Raw genomic sequence first — 16,630 nt, 5'->3', positions numbered from 1 at the left:
TCCTCAGGATTTGGATCAGAATTGCATTAAATGTATAGATCGCTTTTGGTAGAATAGACATTTTTTATAATGTTAAGCCTTCCTATCCACGAGCAAGATATGTTCTTCCACTTTTCTAAGTCTGTTTTGGTTTCTTGCAGAAGTGTACTGTAGTTTTCTTTGTATAAGTCTTTTACATCTCTAGTAAGATTTATTCCTAAGTATTTTATCTTCTTGGGGGCTACTGTAAATGGCATTTATTTGGTGATTTCCTCTTTAATGTTCTTTTTGTTGGTATAGAGGAATCCAACTGATTTTTGTATGTTTGTCTTGTATCCCGATACTCTGCTGAACTCTTCTATTAGTTGCAGTAGTTTTCTGGGGGATTCCTTAGGGTTTTCTGTGTATAAGATCATGTCATCTGCAAATAGAGATACTTTTACTTCTTCTGAACAAGGTACTTTTAAGAACTCTATCCTATAGCTCACGAGTTATGAAGTATTCCAGTTCTCAACCTGTGTAAGTGCCAGATACTATTCTTTCCATTCCTTTTAGGTAATTCTTTCCTTGGCCTTAAGTAGTTTCCTCACATGCATATACTGGTCAGTACTTAGTGACTGTTCAAGAGGAACCTTCTGCAGATCCCTGAATTTCTCTCTCCCCTGATTCTTCAGCTCCATCTCCTCAACTTAGGAAGTCTGATGGGGTCCAGCTGGGTTCCTCCTCTCTGCAGCACAGTCTGGAAGCTCTCTCAAGGCAATAAGCGGGGGCAATCATAGGGCTCATCTCATTTGTTCCCCCATGTCCATTTGCCCAGCCTTCCTGCCCCGCTGTCCTCCCAAACTTTGCTTTTGGGCAAATGCTGCCCTTTAAGTCTTGTATAGTTGATTGTTCTGAGGTGTACATTCCTCACTGTTGTTATTGTTCATTTTAGAGGCCTGTCTGTTTTATGGCTATAATGTGATCTCTGGGAATGATTTCAGTCTTGATGAACTTTTTTTTTTTTTAAGTGAAATTTTACAAATCAAGTCAGTGTCTCACACAAAAACCCATATACACCTTGCTACACACTCCCAATTACTCTCCCTCTAATGAGACAGCCTGCTCTCTCCCTCCACTCTCTCTTTTCGTGTCCTTTTCTCCAGCTTCTAAGCCCCTCCACCCTCTCATCTCCCCTCCAGGCAGGAGATGCCAACATAGTCTCAAGTGTCCACCTGATCCAAGAAGCTCACTCCTCACCAGCATCCCTCTCCAACCCATCGTCCAGTCCAATCCATGTCTGAAGAGTTGGCTTCGGGGATGGTTTCTCTCCTGGGCCAACAGAAGATCTAGGGGCCATGACCACCGGGGTCCTTCCAATCTCAGTTAGACCATTAAGTCTGGCCTTATGAGAATTTGGGGTCTGTATCCCACTGTCCTCCTGCTCCCTCGGGGGTTCTCTGTTGTGTTCCCTGTCAGGGCAGTCATTGGTTGTAGCCGGGTACCATCTAGTTCTTCCGGTCTCAGGATGAGGTAGTCACTGGTTCATGTGGCCCTTTCTGTCTCCTGGGCTCGTAATCACCTTGTGTCCTTGGTGTTCTTCATTCTCCTTTGATCCAGGTGGGTTGAGACCAATTAATGCATCTTAGATGGCTGCTTGCTAGCGTTTAAGACCCCAGATGCCACTCTTCAAAGTGGGATGCAGAATGATGATGAACTTTTTGACATTTTTCTCACATGCCTTTTCATTTGTCCTTCCATTCAAGAAGTATTTTTTGAGGTCTTGTAATGTGCCAGATGCAGTGCTAGCACTGGGGATAACCAAAAACCCAAAAACCAAACCCACTGCCGTTGAGTCAGTTCTGACTCATAATGACGCTATAGGACAGAACAGAACTGCCTGACAAGGTTTCCAAGCGTGTAAATCTTTACGGAAGCAGAGTGGCTAATGCATTCGAACCAGCAACCTTTCAGTTAGCAGCCAGGTGCTTAACCACTGTGCCACCAGGGCTTCTCGCACTGGGGATTAAGTTAGACAAATTCCTTGATCTTTCACTTAGATTCTAGTGATGGGGGCGAAGCAGGAAACACATAAGTAAAATTATTTTAGTTAGAAATAATGTCCTATGAAGAAAATAAACAGCATGGCATTTTAAGGTGATATTGGAGCTAAAATATTAGTAATGAGCAAGAGCTGTCATGAGAAGAGCTAGAAGAGTTTTCCAGGTAGAGAGAACAGCAACTACAAAAGCTCAAAGTCAAGAATAAACATGATGTGTTCAAGGAACATAAAGCTGGCCGGCATGACTGGAGAGTCATCTGCAAAGAGAAGAGTGGTGAATAATGAGGTCCATAAGTTCTTCAGAGGTCAAATCACAAGCCTTGAAAGATGAATCTTAGGTTATGTGCCTTTCCTTTTACTTTTGAAACATGGCCTCTTTTTATCTAAACTACTTACATAGCTCCTTCTCTAAGCACATGATGTTCCACACGTATCTCTGGTTTCTTCATCTTTGGGCTTGGGCTTAGGCTTAGATATGTGGTTAGTGTTTCCTCCTTCTTTTTTTTAATAGGTCTGTCTGTCTCCCATATCACACATGCTGGCCATGCATTTTGGTGTATCTCTAAATACTTTGAAGTATGCAATTCCTGTCTAACCACTCCCAGTGTGCACTTCCTTAAAAAAAAAAAAAATTCCTTGGCTATTACAATCTCCGAGACAACATGAATCTTTCTCCAATTACTCCTTCTTGGTCAGAATTAAATACCAAGAAGTAGTTTTAAGGAATATATGTGAGCGAGGCATCTAAAATTGTGTCATCAGCTTTTATCACAAACACTTCTAGCAGGTTGCTTCCCCCAGTCCATTCTCAACACAGCAGCGAGAGATACCTTCCCAAAGTGCAAAAAAGGTTTTGTCATTCCTTTACTTATACTCCTTTGATGGCTTCCTTTGTAATTCAAATAAAATTCAAAACACAGTTATGGCTAATAAGGCTCTGCATGATCTCCTTCCTGCCTGTTTCTCCAGCCTCATCTCATGCCGTACCCTGCTTTGCTCATTACACTGCAGCACTGAAGGTCTTCCTTCAGTTTTTAGAACACATCTAGCTTTTGTCCAGCACTAGTGTTTTGCACAGGCTGTTCCCTTTGCCTAGAACACTTTTCCCTGATTCTCTTCTCTTGGCCAGCTTCTTTGTCATCCTTCAGGCTTCACTGAAATGTCGCCTCCTCAGAAAGAACTTCCCACCTATATAAAAGAGGTCTTTTTCATCCCTTATTCTTCTTTTCTTTTAGGCCCTTATTTATTCCTTTCATAGCACTTAACACAGCCTGCATTTATTTTATTTGTCGGTTTCTGATCTGTATCTCTTGCTACAGTGTAAGCTTCATGACAGCATGAACTCATTGTGACCCAGTTACTATTTTATGAATCTGTTACTGAACAAGACAAAAAAGTCTAGTATCAATATTATCATCTTATAACATGCGTTTTTGCAAAGTCTAATTTTATTTTAATTGTTTGACAATTCTTCCTCTTGTATCTTGTAAGATTAATGAAGACTTGATAATGTGAAATTTCCCAGTGACTCTCTGATATTATATGTATATATTTTTAGGAAATAGATTTAAGTTGCCCGGAATTTTTTTTTTTTTTTTTTTTTAATACAGTTAGTATAATAGTGAGCTGTTCGGTAATGCCTGGTGTAAAGCCATGGTTGACAATACGAAACAGAGTGGGGTTTTATCTCTTTAGCGTTCAGCAGTAGTCACATATTGCTGTTGAATCACAGCACTTGTATTACAATATCCTGGCATTTTTTTCAAAAATGATAATGTCTGTTGAAATGTTGATACTTGAAATATACAAAATACAACTGAGGTTGTCTATTAAATTGTTCATGCTTAAAACATTAGAATTATCACTGTACCCACATCTTTGGATTTTTTTTTTTATTGTTTATTACTCATAATAAATTACCTGGTAGTGTAAATGTGACATTTATTTGATAATTTCAGGATATATTTCTTACAAATTTGGTAAATCCCTTCATTTGTCCTTGTTTTTATTAGTTTGTAGTTGCCTGCTGTGTTTAATAGATGATTTATATGTCAACATCTGTTTTCTGATTCTGTTTTGGATCTCTTTCTGAGAAAAATAATGAATTGATAGCTAGTGATACTGCTTAGCCATAAGCTAGAATTAAAACATGCTCCTAAAAATTATGTAATCTTTCCCAGAGACTTTGTACGTTATTTGAGACTTGTTTTTCAGCTGATTGGTTGATCTGGCTCATCACCATCCATCTTAAGAACTGTAAAAAAAAATATTAAGACATATCCCTGTTGATTTTTGTTAAGCTGCAGTAAAGTCTCCAAGTGATACCTATAGTTAAAACTAAAGAAAACTTTTTCTTTTTATTCTGCACCTTTGCTTCTTTATCAGGTTGCCGTGGAAATTTTTTTCGTTAACGTTAGATTGATTTGCCCAGAGACAAAACCGCTTGCATCATCTCATCTCTTAATGTTTCTAAAGGCTCCTAAGCCAACTTTAGCGTTTTAACCTCCAAGTCATTCCAGAATCCCAAGAGTTTCTGAAATGCTAAGTATTCTTAAAGCTCAAATATAACGCATTGATGTGTTCGATGTTAGTATCAAGGTCGCTGTCATGTTTTCATTCTATCTCAGTGCAAAAAAAAAGACTTTTAAAGCACTTTAGTCATCAAGGAAAAACTCTGATTTATAAACTGAAGAATTCCAAGGACATTTACAAAATAAAAATAAACAGTCAAATTCTTTTATCAAGGCTTATATTTAATCTGTTCTAGGCTTTTTTTTTTACTATGAAACATTGAAGTCCATGTTAATGAACATAGAAAAACAGCATTTAATTTGAGTAGTTGTCCTTTATATTCTTCTATATTGTGTATTAATATTCAAGCCTGAGTCAGTACTTTAATGTAAACATTCAGCTTGTGAAGATTACCTAAAATATGAGTCGAAATTGACTCGACGGCAAAGGAGTTAATACTATGGTAGCTTCATGCAACTTAAGCAAAGCTCAAGGTGGTTTCCAAGAGTTATTCCACACCTTTTGAGGGCCATGCTGTGTATTTGTTTTCGAGTACCCAGAGTCAGCAGTGGGTTTGCTTTTTTTGTTTTTGTTTTTTGTGGACATATAGCAGGAGCTCTGGTGGCACAATGATTAAGCACTCAACTGCTAGCCAAAAGGTTGGTGGTTCGAACCCACTCACCCAGCATGTCTGTGTGAAGAAGACTTGGTGATCTGCTCCCTTAAAGATTACAGCCTAGAAAACCCTGTAGGGTAATTCTGCTCCATCACATGGGGTCGCTATGAGTCAAAATCCACTCGACGGCACCTAACAACAGCAGCAGACATCTAGTAGGTGCTCAGTACATTTTATAAAAGTAATTTTAATATCTAAAGGTTAAAATACAAAGATTACATTTACTAAGATCACCCAAGAAAGGTTAGATATTCGTGGCATTTTAGGTGAAGAGGCACCCAATTTCACCATCTACCTATGCTGCAGTTCTTCTCTGTCCTGTAGGGTCGCAGCTGACTCGACAGCAACTGGTATAGAAACTAAAGCACTACGACCTTATGCATGAGACGTTTAAATGTCACTTAAATGGTTTTGCACTCAAACCATGTTCTTTAATTCACTTTTCTTTACTTGACAGTATGCCTTGGAAATCTTGCCAAATCAAAACTTTAGAAGTACCACTTTTAACTGCTGTATTCTATTTCATGATGTGGATGTTTTGTTTTGTTTTACCTATTCTCTAATTAATAGGAATTTAGTTGTTAGATATTTTTCACTCTAATGATCAATGCTGCGGTAAATATAATTTTACATAACTCTTTGTGCGTATATTTGATTATTTCTCCAGGCACAGTGAAGAAGAGAAATTGCTGTTTCAAAGGATATGCACATCTTAAATTCACATGGATTCTGATATATTACTCTCCCAAAAGGATGTAACAGTTTGTCCTTCAACCAGTAGTTTATGGCACTAGCTATTTTCCTATACCCTTGACAAAATTTGATATTAGCAATCTTTTTTAAATGTTTACAAATCTTATGAGCGAAAAACAATACTGCTTTATTTTGCATTTTTCTGATTTCTACTACGTTGAGCATCTTTTCTTATGTGTACTGGCCTTTTATAATTCCTCTTCTCAGCCCTTCCATTTTTTTATTGGGCTGTTTGTCTCTTTTTTCTTATTGATTTGTAGGAGTTCTTTATACATTGCAGACATTAATCCTTCAGGTGTTATATATGCTGCAAATATTTTCCCTAGGCTATCAGTTGTCTTTAAAAAAAAATTTTTTTTTTTTTTTTTTTGTAATTTTTTTGCTGAATAGAAGTTTTAGTTTTTGATGTAGGCAAATTTACCAAACTTTTTATCATGGCATATAGACCTTTCTCCCAGCTTAGATTATATGTTCTGTATCTTCAATAACACTTCTCTGTCATTGGCCCACCATCTGCAAAACCAGACCATGTTTTCATTTTAGTTTTTCTTACATTTTTAAAACATTTTCCTTTCAGATAATTTCAAAGTTACTGAAAATTTGCTATAGTGCAAAGAACTCTATTCACACAAATTCACCAATTGTGACATTTTGCCTCATTTGTTTTATCATTCTCTCTTTTTTTCCTCTGAATGTGAATGTTTGTTCTGTTTTGTTTTTCACAGAACAGTTTGATATTAAGTTGTAAACATCATGTGATCCATTTGGTTTTTGCTTTTTCCAGTTCAGTGGTAAAATTCTTACCTTTCATGCAGAAGACCCGGGTTTAATTCCTGGCCAGGGTACCTGAAGCACAACCACCACTCATCTGTCATTGGAGGCTTTTGTGATGCTAAGCACATTTCAGCAGAGCTTCCAGACTAAAGTAGACTAGGCAGGAAGGCCTGGCTATCTAATTCCAAAACTCAGCCCATGAAAACCCTGTGAATCACAAAGGTTCTGATCCCGTTGTGCACGGGGTCACCATGAATCAGGAGCTGACTCGACAGCGGCTAATAATGACAACAACATACTCGATAAGCCAGAAGGTTCAGATCTATGTATCCTGCCCTTTTGTTTGATAAGTGATGTTCTGCTAGAATAAGGTCACATTGGATTCTGCCATACGTTCATGATCACTGACCTCAGATTGGCTTTCAGCACTGCCTGTCAAACTTACTGGCTGATCAACCCATTTTCCACTCTTTACAAGAACTGTTTCAACTTTTTCATCTTTTTTTTACCTTCAGCTTCCCTCCTCTGTACTCATTCTCATCACATGTAGTCTTCTATGATTTTACAGAGAAAATAGAAGCCTTCAGATAGAAACATTGTCATCTCCTAGCCCAAACGTGCAAACCTGTCTTCATTTGTACCTGCCCTTTCTCCCTCTTTTGAGTCAGTCATCCATTTTGGAAACAAGATGTACTTCAAACCTGTGGATCATTTTAATTGAGAAGTCTTGAGCAGTGGTTAAGTGCTCGACTGCTAACCGAAAGGTCAGAAGTTCAAACCCACCAGCCACTCCACAGGGGGAAGATATGGCAGTCTGCTTCCATAAAGATTACAGCCTTGGAAACCCCATGAGGCAGTTCTCCTAACTCTATCCTTTTGGGTCACTATGAGTCAAAGTCAACTCAATAGTCACAGCTTTGGTTTAATATTGCCGAAATAGCTATGAAAAGACAGAGCAACTACTGCCATTTGTAATAACTTATATATATTAATCAGAATTTTCTCAATACTATAAAATGAAAACAAAATACAGAAATTAATTTGTTAATGAAGGTAATTTAAAATTGCAACTATCACTCATGTCCTCTGAATTTATACTTTTTATTCATCAAAATAGTCCATCATTCTTACTGATGAATTTTAATAAGTAATAATATGATTTGGCCTTATAAGTTTCTACTAACAAGCTTTTTTTCCTGTTCTGTATAATGGAGGTTCCATTTAGATTTTATTAGGCAAAAGAGATCTACTGCTAAAATAATTTGAAAATCACTTATTTGATCTAATCCCTTAATTTTACAAATTAACAAATTAAAGCTCAGGTTAAGTAGCTTGCTGAAATGTTATACAGCTAGAAATTTGCAGATACCAAACCTCCTAACTCTTAGTTCAGTGTTGTTTCTATGATTTGCTACCTCACGTATGAATTTTGTAATACTTACAGTTCATGTTATGCCATTTAGCATTAAATGACATGGTTCGTATACAGACATTCATTTATTCAACAAGTAATTGTTGAGAGTTTTCCCTATTCCAGGCACTCTTCTAGGCACTGAGAATATACTCTGAGTCTGGAAACTGTGCTGAAAATAAAATGAGAAGAATAGATTCTATTCTGTCTTCATTTAATTTGTGGTTGAATACATAACTACACTTAGCCCCCATGTGTATGTGTGTACCACTGAGTGGTTTTAACATTATTATAAGCAAGAAATTTCTATCTATGACTGTATTTTACGAGAATAAAAAAAGCTCTTTAGTATTTTGGAAGATGAAAAAAAAAAAAAACAAATGAGTAATTCAACTCAAAGCACATTGTTTGCGTACCATGTACTTGCTAATATATTTGGCAGCCAGGAGCACCAAAATGAATGAAACAAGGAATGTGTGTACTTTAAAAAGAGTGTGGCAAGTGCTGCTACGTACATGTAATCCGCCCCATAGGATGAGAGAGGAGTGAACAAGTAACTAAGCAGGAGGCTGGAGGAGGCTTCGTGGAGGGGTTGACCCCAGTGTCAGGTTAAAGAACACATGAATGTGGGGGAGATCTTTCTACACTCAGAGACAACACATGCATAGGCGTGGCGTTGTGAACGGGTCTGGCATTTCCAAGAAAGTTGAGTGCAGCAGGATATTACATTGTTTGGGGAGGAGTGGTAAGTAGGTGTTTTTACGCATCATTAGATGATTGAAGAATGAAAGTAATTTTTTTTTTTTTAAGGTCTCCTGAGTATCCGTCATACTTCTATCTTACTTCTTTTCCTAAATTTTAAGTTACTTGAGAGCAAGGACCATATCTTGTACTGTACTTCCCTATTTTATGGTGACTATTTTTTTTTTTTAGCACTGGGTTTGGTTTTTTTGGTTTAGCACGTGCTAGGCATGGCAAGGGCTCAGTATATACTTAACTATTTAATTGTGCTCATCATTCAGTAAACAGATTTTTTTTTGGCTACAGTAGGTATAAGGGCCTGTACTTTGAGCTGTGGGAAATAAAAAAGATGTGAAATAAAGATAGGTTTTAAGGAGCCCTTGAACCCAAAGCAAAATATAGCAGATATTTTATCAGTTATGACTGCTATATCCATGTACTCATGGAGCCTAAATTCTCCTCAGGGAAACAGATGATAACAAGATAAAGAGTAAAGTAAAATTGAAATAAATCCTGAAAGTAAATAATAAAACAAATTGTCGAGTCACTTCCAACTCATGGTAACGCCAAGTGTGTCACAATAGAACGGTGTACCACAGGGTTTTTAATGGCTGGTTTTTCAGAAGTAGATCACTAGGCTTTTCTTCCAAGGCACCTCTGGGTGGCCTTCAACCTCCAACGTATAGTATATTAGACAGTGATTAATACTAAGGAGAAAAAAATAATAATAATAAAGTAGGAGAAGGGGTATAAAGTGTCAGAGAGTTTGGAAAGAGAAGCTAAAAATCACTTGATTTCTTTTGCCTCAGTTTCCTCAAGTTCGGAAAGGAAAAATCATAACGCCTTATAAAGTTGTTAAGAGGACTACTGAGTTAATAGATATGGATAAAGTGCTCAGCACAGTTCCTAGAAGATGGCAAGATAAATGTTAGCTAATATTATTTATACAGTTGGCTAAAATAACTTTAGCGCAGTAGTCATCTTGTTTTCATCATGTACGGACTTTTTTTATTAAAGGGTATACTTCCCAGCACTTTTGTACTACTTTGTCTATAGGCTAAGACTTTCTTCTTGCTTCCTTTAGCCTCTGCTTCCAATGCACTCACTTCAAAGATTATTTTCTTATTGAAGTAAATTATTGTCCTTTGATATTACTTCTTCTAGAAAACAATATTTGCTTATCTAGATGTTGGGTCATCATTTTTTATTTCAGGCATCAGGCAGGCATCCAGATCTTCCTGTGGAAAACATTAATACTTCATCACTTATCACATCTCAAGGTTGCAAGGTCTGACAAAATGAGACCTTTGTGCTTGCTTACCAGCCAACAATGAGTACAATATTGGAAATGTTATTAACAGAGAAAAACATAAAACCTTCCATTTTAATCTTTTAGAATAAGATCATTCGCATGGATTAAATGAAGTTTTAGGTCTCCTAACCTTTCTGGTGGTGCCTTTCTGGTAGCCCTTGTTGCTCAGTGGTTAAGAGCTTGCTGCTAACCAGAAAAGAGGTCAGCAGTCTGAATCCACCAGCTGCTCCTTGGAAACCCTTTGGGGTAGTTCTGCTCTGTCCTATACAGTCTCTATGAGTTGGAATCAACTCGACCGCAACGGTTTTGGGTTTAACCTTTGTTTACCTAACTTCTCTGCATCCTTAAATGAGTCCTGCCTACCACCCTTCTCTGATCCCTGAAAACTACATTAACTCTTTTTTGTGTGTTTATATTTGGTACTCCATACTCTATCATAGCTGACATCACTTGAAGTTGTTTACTTGACTAACGATTTTCCCACCCTCCACCCTAAGACAGTAAGCTCCTTGAGATGAGACTGTATTCCCTTTATGTTTGCGTGCCCAGTACCCATCACAAAGCTTTACACATATGAGATGTTCAATAAATATGTAATACTTTAAATGTAATGCCTAGAGTGCCTTTAATATATCAGGATTATAGAAACATAGTCATTTAATCTTGGTCCCGCATCCCTTGGTTGCTCCTTTCCCTCTCCTGGCTGCTTTCTGAAGAACGAGCATGCTGCTACCCCCCATCCTACACATTCCCTTGTCCTGCTCTGGCTCAAAATCATTTCTGGTTTTCTAGTGAGCAAAGCTGTAGTCAGGGGAAGGTGGTACAAACACACAAAAAAAGGTAGACTGGCTGTCAGGGAAGACCACAAAGATTGAAAGAGTACCCTCTGGAGTAACTATGGTCCAGGGTGTGGTCCTTAGCTCTTCCAAGTAAAAAACTTGATTTTGCCATTGTCCTCAAGGATGAGGAGCCTCTTGGTTCTGACACAAACCATATATATTTACAGGAGATTAATTTATAAATCAGGTGACCTATTTCTTTATTTTCAGTGACTGAAATACTTGTTTCTGCTAGCCAGGTCAGTTACTTAATGATATCAGAGTATCTGTGAAATCCATCTAAGAATCAAAAGATTGTCCAGTGGCTGTGGGAACAAAACGAGCTAGACAATCCCAAGGATTATTTTATTCAGCCCTGTGAACCATTTTTCTCCCACAACAGAGGAGAGCAGTTTCCCTGATGACTAGAAGAAAATAGAATAAGCAGTAATACAAGGTCTCAAGTAGATGTTTGAAAGCTCTTATAAGTTTTTTTCTAAAAAGAAAACAATGTCAAAATCCATAGAGTAAAGAGAACATTGGTGGCATTTTATAAATCTTAGTAATGAGTATGTATAATTTGGTTTCGTAATTCTTTGGTCCCAATATGAGTTCCTGTGACAATGCTAATATGATATTTCTAATGATGGTACTACGGAAAAAGAAAAGGTAGAGGATTGAAGTTTGATGGGAATTCTCTATATCCTCTACCCCCTCTAACTCAAGAATCACCATAGTCTCAGACAGTCTACTCAGTTTCATTAAGAAAGTTACCTGTGTGCTTGTGGTTTTAGCTGGCTTACTGGCCGGCCTACACCTAATAATGCTGCATGATAATCTACTGAGAGTGCATCCTCCAGCCTTTTGAAAAAACCATTAAGTGTAGGTTAAGTAGTCATTAAAAAAATAAAATAAGTTGTACCTCTTGTCAAGGACTACAGTGAGAGTCCTTCAAGCCTTATCTCAAGGTCCTTTCTTATTCCAGAGGTTGGAAACCCAAGTGCCTACAGAGGCCAGGCTGGTGGGAGTGAAGCAGGAAGCCACCACAGTGAACTGGAGAGCCAAGTCCTTTCTGGACGAGCAACCACTGCTCCACTCCAGATAACTGTTACAAGGCAGGAATGTTGACCTAGTGTTACCACATTGTCCAGTTTTTCAGGTAAAACGGGAATCCAAATCTTCATGTGAAATCTTTTGATTCAAATATTCACAATTAATTCATTTTTTTTAATTATTATTATATTCATATCTTATACAAGCCAGACAACACTTCTGCAGGTAGGATTTGGCCCGGAGTCTTCCAGTATATAACCTTGGTCTTACATTTTGTTTACCTCCTTGTCAAATTAGAGACTTTATTTTTTATGGGTTTTGCTTTTTTTCAATGTGTTCTCTAAAATACTCTGCCTAGTTTTGTGGTATTGACACTTATTCTCCAACCTGAATACTTTGTGTATAAGTTTTCTTTAGCTACTACATTTTCTCTGCCATCCTGAACATTACAGTGAGCAATCTGATATTAAATGGCATGCCCTTAAGACATTTTCCATTTAACACCACTAAACATCCACAGACATTACTACTTACTTGGTTTGTGCCCGATATGTGAGCTCCATAAGCACAACAAAAGATGGTTTATTTCATGGGACTTAGAGATTGTGTGCTCTTTGGGCTCCCCTTCTAGAATGCATGCCAAGATGATCTTCCTCTTGTTTCTTGAGGCCTTACCAGGCGATTAATTTTTAGTTATGTTTATCGTGTTTGCTGGAGATGTTGATTAGACTGGAGTATTCCTAAATATTTATACACACTTAAAAACAATGTCTTTAGAGGGGTTTAGTCAGGGGTTTTACTTTAATAACAGCCTGATTTCCTAGGTCTTGGGGCCGTATTACTTTACCTCCATGCAGTACTGATACTCCAAGTAGGAACTTGGCAGTCACTGCCAAGTGAATTGGTTAAGAGCTCAGCTGCTAACCAAAAGGTCAACAGTTCAAATCCACCAGCTGCTCCTTGGAAACCATATGGGGCAGCTCTACTCTGTCCTATAGGGTCACTATGATTTGGAATTGACTCAGTAGCGATGGGTTTTTTAAACGCTTTTTTTTTTTTAGCAAAAGAGTATATTAACATTAGCTATTTCAGTATGTTTCACAACCCCAAGTGGGCATGATTCACAATTGTTTTATTCTTATAGAACAGTTTTGGGAAAAAAAATATTGGCAGAAATCAATTTTTCAATAGTAATTTGACCTGTCGCTATGGCTATGAGTCGGAATCGACTCAAGGGCAATGGGTTTGAGTTTTTTTGTTTAAAATTTGACCTGTATATATTGAGCTGCATCTGAGTGATCAAAATACCAGTAACGAATGTCCCTTACAGCTTGCTAGCACATTCTTAAATAGATTATATAAATGCAGGCAAGTATTTGTTTTTTTATCAATATTCCCTGTGAGAAAGTTCACTATCCTACAGAAAAGCAAAAAAATAACAAAATATGCTGGTAGCTAATTTATAAAAATAAACCATAAACTTTTTCCCTCAGGATTATGGTGACTTCATCAGTTCTGGTGTGACCTATTACTGTTCTTTAAGACAGTTCTCTAGGTGTTTTTTTAAGGACATGTATTTTGGAGCTGGTAGTTGTTTGTTTTTGGACTTTTAAAAAAAAGCAAGCATAGTAAGCATTTTCTACATATGCATAAAGACCCTCACTTCCCACTTACGTATTCTTAAAGGCATAAAGGGGAACTTTAGCTTGAAGTTGTCTGTCTCAACTGCTCTTTCTTTGCTATCGTATAGGATGGCAAGGGCAAACAGAAATCTCAGCTGTGTGTAGTAATTCGTATGAAGGAAGAGGACTGGATATTATTGCGGTATTCTTTCTGACTGACTGTATATTTTTCTCCACTTGGCTAAAACAGAAAGAGAAATAATAGTGTAATACTGGCTTATACTTATGTCTTGGAAGAGGTACAGCCACAATGCTTCTTAGAAGCAAGGATGGTGAGACTGTGCCTTACATACTTTGAACATGTTGTCAGGAGGAATCAGCCTCTGGAGAAAGACATTATGCTTGGTTTTTTTAAAGTATAGGGTCAGTGGAAAAGAGGAAGACCCTCAAGGGGATGGATTGACACAGTGGCTGCAACAATGGGCTCAAGTATAACAACGATTGTGAGGACGGCATGGCACAGGACCAGGCAGTGTTTCGTTCTGTGGTACATAGGGTCGCTATGAGTCGGAAACGACTTAACGGCACTTAACAACAACAACAACTATGTAAAGCTTGTGACTGTTTCCAGTAATAAAGTGGGACTTTCCCGAATGTTTTCAGGATCAGGAAAATATTAATTAGCTGTGCTATAGCCCTGCTGGAAACCCTAGTGGCGTAGTGGTTAAGTGCTACAACTGCTAACCAAAAGGCTGGCAGTTCAGATCTACCTGATGCTCCTTGGAAACTCTGTGGGGCAGTTCTGCTCTGTCCTGGGGTTGCTATGAGTCAGAATTGACTCAACGACAATGGGTTTGTTGTTTTTTCTTTTTTAATAGCCCTGGTGGTACAATGGTTTAGTGCTCAGCTGCTAACCAAAAGGGACAGTTTTACTCTGTCATATGCAGTTACTCAATGGTGCCTAACTACAATGTAAATATAATGTTTAACTTTTTGGAAATAATATTTTTCCTGATTATAGAGCCAATACATGGTTATTATAGAAAATTTTGAAGAAACAGAAAAGCAACAAAGAAAATAAAAATCATCTGTGTTCATACTACCCAGAGATACCCACTGGAAGGACAGTGCTATTCTATTCCTATATCCACATAAAAAAAAAAAATAGTAGCATTTCTGAAAATTAAGATTATAATTAGACATGCAACTTTGTAATGTGTTTTCAACTAACAATATCATGGACCTTTCCCAGTGTTATTAAATTTTCTATAACATGATTTTAATGGCTATGTATATATAATAATAATTTGGATACTTTGTAGGAGTAGGCACTGTTTTATATGCATTAGCTTATTATATCCCCAGACCAACCATATGAAGTTAAAATCTCCATTTTATAAAGAAAGAAATTTTAAAACTTGCCCAAGGTCACAACCTCATAAAGGATAGAGCCAAGATTCCTGCGTAGACAGCCTCACTCCAGAGCTTGTGCTCTTAACTGGTAATGCTGAACAGTCCCTCAGTGCTCTAATTAAGAAAAACACTTCTAGACTTTCAGGGTTTTTTTCGGTCTAGTTTTTGGCTATTGGAAATAATACTCCTGCATCTGTGGATTGGCCGTTCAGGCTGTGCTCAACTAGGAGAATTCATCCCAGTTTCACAGGATGTTAGCTGGGCTCACCCATGTGTTTGGGGCCTCATCTGGACTGGCTGGACCAACAAGGACTATCTCTTCTCCACATGTTCCCTTCATCCTCAAGGGGACTAGCTCAGGGTTGTTCATGTAGCACTGGTGTTCCCATGAAACAACAGTGGAAGATGCAAGGCCTCTTGAGGTTTAGTCTCAGAACTTGAACAGCATCACATTTGTCATATTCCATGGATCAAAGCAAGTCACAAGGCCAGTCCAAATGCAAGGTATAAAGTAATAGATCACACCTCTTGATGGAACAAGCTACAAAGTATTTGTGCCATTTACTAACTCCTACGCTTAGCATTTAGGGCCCAGAAGGCTTCTGTGTGACTAGAATTGGTAATTTACTGAACTTTTGTAGCAAGAAATGGCCTGATATAAGTAATCCTTCTGCCAGCAGATGGGTGTGGGCCAGAGTGATAGTTACTTTGACTCTGAGGCCCAGCCTCACTCTCAAGAGCCAATTTCTATACCTTCAAAGTTAGTGAAAAATGTAGCATTTTTTATTTGAATGTGATCCCTCACATGCAGGTTGTGAACTTTTACAAACTTCTTCACTGAAAAAGCAAGGGTTTCTGGAACTAATTACCGGAACAGGAAAGATGTATCAAGGGTATCCTGATACAACTGTGTAAAAATAAATGTAAATATTCTGAGTGTAGTTTGGGTGAATAAGTGGAGCCTGTCAGAGGTATTGGGTCTCTTACAAAGGATGTATCTGAAGGGTATGTTTTGGAAAAGTAGCTGCACAGTGAAGATAAGAACCAAATGGAAATAGTAACCAGAGTGAAAATGGGGCTAATCTATGGGAAGGTTTTAAAAAAGCAAAAGAAGATGTAACTGCAAGTATGCTCATAAATAAAAATGCATCACTTGAGTATGTATATGAAAGGTGTAACAAATGGGAAGATTGAATGGGGGGCTAGCTAAGTGCTGTGAAGGAGCTGTTTGAATAATTGATATGCTGGCGAAAGATACTTGGAAAGGAAAAATGTCATTTAGGGTTACTCCAGCAAGCATAATTTAACTAATCAGCACATTTTATAATGATGGAAAGATTGTGCGTATATTCACTTATTACCCAATTAAGTGATAATTATGTTGTAGCCACTCAGACATTACTCTCTGAAATGCTATTACTGATTTTTTTTAATTCATTTTTATCTTTTGTCATGTTTATATATTATTTTGGCTTTTTTTAAGTATAGATGCAAGTCTTATATGGGGCTTGTTCTCAGTTGGAGAA

At 37.7% G+C, this 16,630-nt stretch overlaps 1 protein-coding gene across 48 annotated transcripts in view; it reads left to right on the top strand.

Annotated features, from left to right (window-relative positions):
- The window catches only part of MBD5 (methyl-CpG binding domain protein 5), a 444,773-nt gene that overhangs the window by 354,292 nt on the left and 73,851 nt on the right, over positions 1 to 16,630 (top strand). Inside the window, exon 6 of one of the 48 annotated variants that reach the window (XM_064287179.1) lies at positions 12,002 to 12,175. The exons of the other annotated variants lie outside the window; for them this stretch is intronic. The gene's annotated coding sequence lies outside the window, so the exon portion shown is untranslated. The remainder of the gene's footprint in view (positions 1 to 12,001; positions 12,176 to 16,630) is intronic. 48 annotated transcript variants of the gene reach the window in all.

The sequence above is a fragment of the Loxodonta africana genome, chromosome 6 (assembly GCF_030014295.1).
Source record: "Loxodonta africana isolate mLoxAfr1 chromosome 6, mLoxAfr1.hap2, whole genome shotgun sequence".
In the NCBI taxonomy this organism is placed as follows: domain Eukaryota; kingdom Metazoa; phylum Chordata; class Mammalia; order Proboscidea; family Elephantidae; genus Loxodonta; species Loxodonta africana.
The sequence above is the reverse complement of the archived record's forward strand: the minus strand, read 5'-3'. Positions and strand labels throughout refer to the sequence as shown.